This window comes from Callorhinus ursinus, unplaced genomic scaffold (assembly GCF_003265705.2).
Source record: "Callorhinus ursinus isolate GAN/ISIS: 27379988/994484 unplaced genomic scaffold, GSC_fseal_2.0 scaffold100, whole genome shotgun sequence".
NCBI lineage: Eukaryota > Metazoa > Chordata > Mammalia > Carnivora > Otariidae > Callorhinus > Callorhinus ursinus.
In genome coordinates this window covers 1,599,493-1,609,952 of record NW_027397162.1, presented here as the reverse complement: position 1 = coordinate 1,609,952, position 10,460 = coordinate 1,599,493, and the positions used below count along the sequence as shown (strand labels likewise).

General features: G+C 48.4%; 1 long non-coding RNA gene across 1 annotated transcript; it reads right to left on the bottom strand.

The window, feature by feature from the left end:
- Positions 1 to 3,329: 3,329 nt before the first annotated feature.
- Positions 3,330 to 10,223, bottom strand: LOC141371790 (uncharacterized). The gene is made up of 3 exons (XR_012377023.1): positions 10,088 to 10,223; positions 8,163 to 8,313; positions 3,330 to 4,481 (listed from the first exon to the last, which is right to left on the bottom strand). It is a non-coding gene; the product is annotated as an uncharacterized lncRNA (long non-coding RNA).
- Positions 10,224 to 10,460: the final 237 nt, after the last annotated feature.

Below are 10,460 nucleotides of genomic sequence, written 5' to 3'. Positions count from 1 at the left end.
TGAGCGTGTCGTTGAGGACGTCAGGGGGAAAGGTCCTGGGCACATCCAGATAGGAGGCTGGCAGGAGAGGAACTCAGCCCCTGGATGTCTTGCACTGATGTCAGATGCGCTCATCCTGGAGGATGTGGTACTGAGTCTCCTGCGAAGAACAGAGCACTCAGGCGAGTCCCAGAGAAGCCTACCCCAGCGTGATGCTTCAGAACTTTGCCCTGGTGGCTTCTCTGGGTCAGGCCACTGGCTTCCTCACTCCCACAACTAGAAAACTTTGCTCTGCTCTTGCCATGTTCCCCTTGAAAACTGCTATTGGTCCTGGAGCTTGGGCCCAGGCCATGCTACCTCCTCTCCCAGGCTGCTGTGAGCAACCCCCACACGTTCTACCACGGGGCCATGAGCAGCTGAGATCAGCAATCAGAAGCCTGTAAATCTTTGCAGCAGGTCATGTCCAGCTCAGTCCCTTTGTGTAAGATCCCCAGCATTTCATGCACTGACGTGGTCATCGTTTGTGTGGCCACTGGGCTCTTTCTTGGAGACCTTCCCTGGACATTCAGGTTGTGAACATCATTGTTGTTCATGTACAGATGATCCTCAGCGGCTATAGTCTCTTAAGGGGGGTTGACCTCTCCTGGGGTGGATTCTCACAAACCTCATCAGCCCCCATGGCTCTAGTGGCTTCCACATTCCCTGTGGTTACCCTACTAGAATTGGTGAGGAGACCAGCCCTAGTGACTGCCTGAGGTGGGCTATTCTCACACCTGGTGTCTGACCCATGTTGTCTCAGATCCTTGAGCTTCCCTGACCCTCTACTGTTTTTCTTTTTTTTTTTTTTAAGATTTTATTTGACAGAGCGAGACACAGCGAGAGAAGGAACACAAGCTGGGGGAGTGGGAGAGGGAGAAGCAGGCTTCCCGCAGGGAGTCTGACATGGGGCTCAATCCCAGGACCCTGAGATCATGACCTGAGTCGAAGGCATACACTTAACCAACCAGGTGCGCCTAAAATACTTTTTATTTGTAAGTAGTTTGAAAGAAGTTGCAAAAGAGTTCCCATGTACCCTTCATCCAGCTTCCCTCAATGATAATGTTCTACATAACCACAGTACATTGTCAAAACCAGGAAAATATACTAATACAATACTTTTAACTCAACTACAGACCTTATTCAGATAACGCCAATTTTCACGTATACTCTATGTAGTTCTGTGAAATTTTATCACATGTGTAGATTCATGTTACCACCACCACCACCACAGTCCGATACAGAGCTATTCCATTTCACAAGGGAAGTTCTAACTAACCCTTAGGTCATACCCTCTCCCAATCCTGACCACCACTGATCTGTCCTCCATCACCATAATGTGCCGGTTCACAAATGTCACATAAAGGAAATCCTATAGCATGGATGGGCTACACTGTGGGCTTTTATCACTCAGCATAACGCATTTGAGATCCATCCAAGGTGTGTGTATCAGTAGCTTGTTCCTTTTTATTGCTAAGTAGTATCGCATTATCCAGATATAGCACAGTTTATCCATTTAACTATTGAGGGACATTTGGGCCGTCTACATTGTTATTCTTACTATTATCATCATCATTGTTAGCTATCACAAATAACAGTGCCGTGAACATTTGTATTCAGCTTTCTATGAACATGTTTTCACTTTTGTATGGACATGAGTTTTCATTGTTGTGTGTGTCAAGGAGGTGATAATTGCCCAAGAATGCAATTGTAGAGTTGTACAGTAAGTGTATGCTAAACTACCAAATTGTTTTCCAGAGCAGCTGCACCATCTTACATTCCCACCAGTAATAGCTACTGAACATGTTTTCATGCATATATTTGCTATCCATATATCTGCTTTAGTGAAATAGCTGCTCAAGTTTTTACCCATTTTCCAACTGGACTTTCTTGGTCAACTTTATTAATGTGTAACATATATAACAAAATGCACTCATTTCAAGTGCAAAATTAGATGAGTTTGGACAAATAAATAAACCCATGTGTTGAATTTGAGATACTCTCTGTAGTCATTTCCTTAAGCCAATATAGTTATGTCCACCCACCTCCATTGTGCTGCTAATGGCAAGTATATTTCTGTTTGTTATAGGCCAAACAGTACAGTTATGTATATGGTTTTATATAGTTGCTTTTATAATAAGTTTAAAAAAGAAATAGCATTTATACTTTCTTATACATAATTACTGGTGCTTTTTGTTTTTTCGTGTGGATTCACATCATTGTCTGGGATCACATACTTTCAGCCTTTAGTACTTCTTGGGTTGGTTGACACTGGACAAGGAGATAACTCCAAGTCCCTGCTCATCAGGAGCAGGGAAGAGAGAGTGGGAACATCCAGATCACTGAGATGCAAGCCTCAGTTGGGACTCTGTCCATTCTTTAACAAGCACATGATGTTTTCTGCTTATCAAAGAATGCTTATTAGTATATTTGCTGATTATAAATGTAATCATTTTCAGTGCCAACATTTTTTAATGGAGATACCCTAATTATTTCCAGTAGTGCCCTACTGTTAGACACTTTTACTCCCCTGGCTCAGCGGGAGGTCTGCTTCTCCCTCTGCGTCTTCCCCCTGCTCATGCTTGCTCTCTTTCCCTCCTTCACTCTCTGTCTCTCTCTCAAATGAATAAATAAAATCTTAAAAAAAAAAAAACATGGTAGGCAGAATTCTAAGATGACCCCAAGATTTTTCCATCGTAGGGCAACCCTCTGGGGTCCCCACCCATCTTGAAAAAAAAAAAAAAAGATTTTTCCATCGTAATCCATGAGACTGGAAGGATTTTTTCCCCCAGAACCTCCAGACAAGAACTCAGGCTAGCAGGCACCTTCATTCTAGTAGGAGCAGAGAACTTAGCCATGTTGTGCTAGAATGCTGACCTCAGTACTGTGAACTAATAAATGGATGTTTTGGTAATTGTAATTTGTTACACAGAAACAGAAAACTATTACAAGGTTGGACTTTTGGCAGTGGCTCCCTCACAAAGTCTTCTCTCTGACATGAGGCTGAATAAGGTGATAGCCATGGCTTAAAGGCTTTTGCACTTTATTGTACTCCTAAGGCCTTCAGTGTGAACTTTCTGGAGTGAAATAAGATTGGAGCTGCAGCTGAAGACTCTCCCCCTGCCTGGGTGGCTCAGTTAGTCAAGAGACAGCCTTCGGCTCAGGTCATGATCCCGGAGTCCCAAGATCGAGTCCCGCATCGGGCTTCCTGCTCAGCAGGGAGTCTGCTTCTCCCTCTGACCCTCCCTACTCTCACACTCTCTCTCTCACTCTCTTTCTCTCGCTCAAATAAATAAATAAAATCTTAAAAAAAAAAAAGACTTTCCCACATTAGTTGGACTAAAGAGGATATTCTGTGGTATGGAAACTTGCATGTAGATCAAGTTTGGTGCTTTGGGGTAAAGATTTCCCACACTGACTGCATTTAAAGTCCTTTTGGGGTCATGACCTTTCTGGTACTGAATGAGGTTAAGGCTGTATCTAAAGGCTTTCCTATAATTTCTGGTGTTAAATGAGAAGAAACTAAGGTGCAACATGTGCTGCCCATATGAGGCCTTTCTGTGTTGAGAACTTTGTGGTACCAAACACCTGTGGCTATTTCAATGAAGACTTTCCCACACCAGCAGCACTCCTACGGCCTTTCTCTCATGTGAACCTTCTGGTGCTGATTGAGACAAGAGATTCTGCTGTAGGCTTTCCCACAGTCAATGCATTCACAAGATCTTGCTCCAATGTGAGCTCTCCGGTGCCAAATGAGGTTGGAGTTTTGGTTAAAGAATTTCCCACATTCAGTGCATTTATAGGGCCTTTCCCCAGTGTGAACTTTCTGGTGCCGAATAAGCGTAGATGCGAGGCTGAAGTCTTTCCCACATTCACTGCACTTATAAGGCCTTTCCCCTCTATGAATTCTCTGGTGCTGAACAAGTGTAGATTTGTGGTTGAATGTTTTCCCACATTCACTGCACTTGTAACATTTTATTTCAGTATGAACTTTATGAGGTGTGCTCAATTTAGATGGGTGGCTGAGGGACTTCCCATACTCTTTACACATATAGGACGTTCCTCCAGTGTGAATTTTAATCTGAGTAATAAGAATTGATTTCTCCCTGAAGGCATTTCCACCTGTTGAGCATCTGTAGGAACTCAGTTCAGTGTAAATTCTTAGGTGGTTGAAGAGGGCAGAACTCTCCAGGAAAGATTTCCCACAGTTGCTTCACTTGAAAGGTTTCTGTCCAGTGTGGACTCCTGGGTGCTGCCTGAGACTGGAGCTGTGAGGGAAGGTCTCCCTGGTGCTGCTCAGTAGCTTCCCCATACTGTGAGCAGCTTGTTGCTGGCTGAGGCCAAAGCTGGCCTGGAAGTCCATGCCACACTCCCCACACATGAAGGGGTGTTCTGATGAGTGGGGGCCCTACAGTTCTTCACCTGCTCAAGAGGGTTCTCCTCATCTTCCACTTGACACAGACAACCTGAAAGCAGAGAAATGTCGCTAACTGAGTGCTAGGATTGGAGGAGGAGGCACTTTCATCACCACTGCATGTCAATATACTCAGGAAGGAGTCTGTGGGATTGCTGGAAGGTTCTGTGAAGCCGGGGCAGGGGGTTCTGGATGGAAGGGCTGCCCTTGCAGGCTAGGACCCAGTCAGATGACAGAATGTGAAAGATCTCAACAGAGATGAGAACACGAAGAGGGAGCAGAAGAAGGAGAGCTATGGTCTCCAGGTCACTTCTCTGCAAAGGGTTTTGGCAGGGCCTTGGCTACTGGTGACAGAAAGAGACATGTGTCCAGTCCCGTGAAAAAGTCATTGCAGCACAGTAGCTGATTCAAGTGTGACACAGAAGGATGCCTCATGTCATGTGTAGAAGAGGTCCATGTCAGACAGCTCTGCATAGGTTACTGGGCTGGTTATCACCTGACTGTCTCTCAGCTCCAAATTCACCCATTTGCCTGTTCTGTGCAAATGGATTCTTTAAATATTTTTCTTTGCAAGACTGCATGATGTTAACCTTTTTTTTTTTTAAAGATTTTATTTATTTATTTGACAGAGAGAGACACAGTGAGAGAGGGAACACAAGCAGGGGGAGTGGGAGAGGGAGAAGCAGGCTTCCCGCTGAGCAGGGAGCCCGATGTGGGGCTCGATCCCAGGACCCTGGGATCATGACCTGAGCTGAAGGCAGACGTCTAACCGACTGAACCACCCACATGTCCCGGATGTTAACCTTTGTTAGTAGAGGGCATTGGGAAGAAACTACAGGATGAACAGGGTTTTTTTTTCCCACTTGCTGTGTGCTCCCTTGATGGCCTGCTGCTATCTGTGCAACTTTTTCATGAGCGCTCACACCTTCTCCAGTACCCAGCCCCTCTACTCATTCCAGTCCCCTGGTGATGTTAATAATACTTTATTTTGAATCTTCCCTGTTCAAAGCACTGTGCGGTTTCTCTCTGCTGATTGAACGCAAATTGATACAGAACGGGTACTGGGAATGGTTCCAGGAGATAGCCTACAAAGATGGAATTTGAGACTGACTTAGTTGTGTTTGGGACATGAGCACAACGCAGAGCTCCCTGACAAACAGGATGACGGTAACCCAGGGCATGCAGTGGTATCAATTAAACAAGCTACTACCTTGTGCCTTGGGAGCCCAAGTGGCTCCTGCACTTCACTTTTATGGCAGTAATGACAATTGCAAGGACTATGGTGTGGGACCGAGGGTCCTGAGTGCCCTGGAGCACTTACAGAAAGAACATAATACATTCAGTTTCTTAATCTACCAGCTCAGGCCACAGTCTGAGAAATAGATGGATTCCATGACCTCCCTACGAGAATCTGATTTCTTACAGCTGCAGGGCTGATGATGCTAAAAACCAAACAAAACTCAGTTGTGCAGGTGACTGATTTGTATCATTTGAAATCACAATCTTGCCATGTTTCTCATGTGAAAATTAGGGCACTGATTGGTAATGAATGGGACAATAAAACATTTGTTTTGTGTGTGCGTACTTGTGCTGCATTAAACTGCTAAATTTGTAGTAATTTGTTATAGTAGCAATAAAAATTACAACACCATCTCTAACTCTGTTCCACAAAAAGACACAGAAGACATTCCCTTCACTAAAATAACTGAGAAATATATTAGTGAGAGGATTGAAAATCTCTGTGGTTGCTCTCTTTTGTAAGCCAGTTATGACGGTAGGAGATGCTGCCATTGAGATGGGCTCCTCTGTTTTCTCGGGGATGATCCCATGAGTAGCAGAGGTCAAGTGGCCACACTTAGTTACCAAATACAAGCAGTTAATTACCAAATACAAAGTGGGCACATCCGCCATAACAGGCAACGGGGATGTGCAGGCAACCAGAATGCCTTGGCCTAAAGAGGTCTTCGGCAGTGAGTAATTGAGTACAGCGTTCCCCAGAAAGAAATACTTGGGGGTATAGGTCATTATGCTAAGGAGGGCTAAATGCAAGCCCCTGAAGCTTCCACTCCCTGCCACGATAGAAAACCAAAAGCAATACTGCATCCCTGGAGGAAATGCAGAGACTAATGCCACCACCAGCGATATGAAAGAAGCAGAGGTGGTGGTACCCATCACATCCCATTTAACTCACTAGTTTGGCCTGAGCAGAAGTCAGATGGATCTTGGAGAATGACTGTGGACCATCCATCCTAAATTTACTGTGGTGGCTCTGACTGTAGTTGCTCTTCCAGAGGAAGAACCCAGGCACTTGGCTTGCAGGCAAGGAACCGGCTGGTGCCTTCTCTTCGATACAATTTACAAGCGACACCAGAAACCATTTGCATTTATCTGCTCAAACCAAACCACAGTGTATGTTCACATTGTTGCCTCAGGATGACATCAGTTCTGCTCTGTCTTGATATTGCATAAACATCACATTGGTCCACTTCATATGACATGCTGTGTGGATCTGATGAGCAAGAAGTAGCAACTACTTTAGATACCTTGGTAAGAAATATGCAAACAAAAGGGTGGGAAACAAAACCTACAAAAATTCAGGTTCAACTGCCTGAGTGGGTTGAGATATCCATCTAATTGTTGCACCGCACACCATCAACCACCAAAAAGCATTTGGTAGGACTTTTTGGATTTTGGAGGTAACCTATACAACATCTAAATCTACTGCTTTGGACCATCTACCAAGTCAGCCATCAGGCTTCCTGTTTTAACTGGAAGAGAGAAGGCTCTGAAGCAGGTTCAGGCTGCTCAAGCACCCAGGCCTTATGATACAGCAGACTCAATGATACTGGAAGTGTCTGTGGCAAATCAGGACACTGTGTAGAGCCTGTGGCAAGCAGCAGTAGGAGAATCACAGCACAGACCTCTAGGATTTTGAAGCCAGTCTACAGCTTATGCAGATAACTACTCTACTTTGTTTATTTTTTTTTTAAGATTTTATTTATTTATTTGACAGAGAGACACAGCGAGAGAGGGAACACAAGCAGGGGGTGTGGGAGGAGAAGCAGGCTTCCTGCCGAGCAGGGAGCCTGATGCAGGGCTCGATCCCAGGACCCTGAGATCATGACCTGAGCCGAAGGCAGACGCTTAACCGACTGAGCCACCCAGGCGCCTCACTACTCTACTTTAGAGAAGCAGTTTCTAGTTTGCTAATGGGCCTTCGGCAAAGACTGAATGCCTAACCAGGGGATGCCAGGTCACCATGTGACCTGAGCTTCCCGTCATGAACTGGTATTGTCTGACCCACATAGCCAGAAATCTAACATTAAATGGAAATAGTATACACGATCAAGCTTGGCCCAAGACTTGGGTGGTCCTGCACAAAGACTTGCAGAGGAAGAGGGCACATGTGTAGCACAAAGGGGCCATGACTCCAGCAGGGTCACCGAGCTGGAGACAGGCTGAGATTGGTGGGGTCAGTTGGGTACCTGTGAAGGACCTGGACCCCAAACTCTACCCTATGAAGTCTTGAGGTAATACCTACTGGGGGCTACTCCCAGGGCTGCTCAAAGAGCGGAGGGAGAGTACGCCCACCCCAGTCACAGCACCCACAGCATCCACCATAGGGAACCTGGGAAGGAAGCAGCCCCTGTGGTCCAGCTTTGGGATAGACAGAACTTCCCATGGGAAAAGGCAGAGGGTAGTCAGTACACTGTGAGAGGGTGTAGGGACTTGCCCAGAGAGCCGATGAGCTCAAAGTTCTCCAGTATCACATCATGGTATAGATGCCTCTGCGTTACGTTAAGGAGCCTCCGCTCCTCCTGGGAGAAATACACGGCCACATCCTCAAAAGTCACCTGACCCGGCAGTGATGGGTTCAGCTGATCCTAGGGATTGATGATTGGGCAGAAAAACCAACCAGAGGGACACATCCAAGCCTTTGACATGGAAGGGTACCATCCTATCTCTCACTGACAGGCTCAACAGCCACCACCACCACCACCACGTCCTGGTGCTTCCTTTTCCCTCCAGAACTCTACCTCAGAGAGAATACCAAGGTCACAGTGCCATCGAGGCCTTTCTCCTCATGTTACTATTAGAGTCTGTATCCATCCCACAGCAACAACAGGATGGATGCCGTCTGTGCTCTGGTCCAGGCACACAGGCCTCAGCCTTTCTCCTCCCAGCCCGTTCTCTCTGTGTCCCTCACATCACACCTCTCAGACGCAACTAAACCCTCACTCACCACTCTTCCTTAGGGCCAGATGTCCGCTCCCAAGGCCCTTCAGCTGGCCCTCCCACCTATCAGGCACATAACGTACTCAGCAGCCTCACAGTTCTGTACCCACACCATTCCCCCCACCGACAAGTCCCTGGCTTCCCCACATGCCCCCCTCCACGTGGTGTCCTGAGAGTGCATATGGCATAGCAACCGCAACCCTATCCTGCTCCAGCCCGCCTGCTCTTCCAAGGGCCCACTGCCGTTGCAACTCACACCATCAACCACCAAAAAGCATTTGGCAGGACTTTGTGGATTTGGGAGGTAACCTGGCCCTGTTGCTAGCTTCAACGTTCAGCCACTCAGAACTACAACTGGGTCTCGAGACGCTGGACTTCCACCCCTGCCTTTGCACAGGCTGTGCCCTCACTTGCCGTGATCCTCCTCTCCCGTTCTGAGGCATACTCAGAGTCCAGCCCCCCGGGCCTGGGACACCGCCCGTCTCCCAGGGGACCTCCATCTACCACTGAATGCCTCTGCAACCCTGAATGAAAACCCTCAGGCCCCAAAGAGGGCAGATATAAAAGCCTGGTCAGCCTGCAGACAGGTGAATCAGCCCAACCCCGAGCCCATTTACCCCCTACATCCATCACGGCCATGCCACAGGCTGCACCCCAGGTCCACCTGCCGATCAGGCGCCGGGGCTCCCTGACACTGCCCTTCTTCATTCCCTGCTAACATAGGCCCAGACTTCACAGTGCCTTAGTGACACCCACCACCACCTTCCAACTGCACAGCCAGAACATCCGGTCCTCCTTGGCCCCCAGCCTCCCTTCCCACAACTTGTCGGGGCATATTCATCACCGTCCTCCATCCCACATTGTTCTTAGTCCCACTCTCTGGCCCCACCCTTTGGGTCTTTCCAGCCCTGACCCCGCAGAATTCCAGAGCTGCACATTCAGGTGCCTACGTTCCTGGATATATCACACTTAAAATCTCCAAAACCACACTCCAGATCTTGTCCCTGGAACCTGCTCTAGCCACCAACTTCCACATCTGTCGGTAGATGTTCCGTCCATCAAACCACTGAGTCCAAACACCTAGGCTACTCCTTGATGGGTGGGCGTCTCTCACTGCCTCACGTCCAGCAATTGGGCTGGTCCTACTGAAATAACAGATACAGAGTACCAGCACCTCTCCATTGCCACCACCCTGGTGCAGCCACCCATCACCAGGAGCCTCTCACGTGCCTTCTTCCAGCACAGTCCGTAGCCAGAGGGAGTCTCCCAACGCCTGAGTCAGATCACCTCCCTCCCCTGCCCTAAATCGCCTATGGCTCCCAGCACCCTCAGAGCAGAGGTCTAGATCCATTCCAGGCCCGACTCCTGCCCCGGCTCTCTGTTCTCAAGAGGCTCGGGAGAGCGCGCAGCCCCGGCGGATACCTCCGTGAGAGGCAGCCGGTCCCACAGTCGGGACGAGTCTCAGAGAGACGGAGCCAGTCCTGGGAGCTCACGGCTCGGCAAAGATACGACGACGGACCCGGCCCTCCTGTAGCTTGTGTAGTAGCACCCAGGGGACTCAGCCCTGCTAGCGCGCGGGGCCTCGCGGCGGGAACTACGCTACCCAGAAGACACTGCGACGACGTCTCGGGGCTGACCAATGAGGGCCCAGGACAGGGCGTTTCCGGGAGGGCTGCTGGGGCGGGACTTCCGCCGGCCGCCTGGGAAGGTCGTCTAGCTCCAGTTCTGACAGCCCTTCGCTTCGGTAGCGAAGCGGCCCGGGAGGGCGTCCGTTGGGCTTCCCGACGCGGCGGAA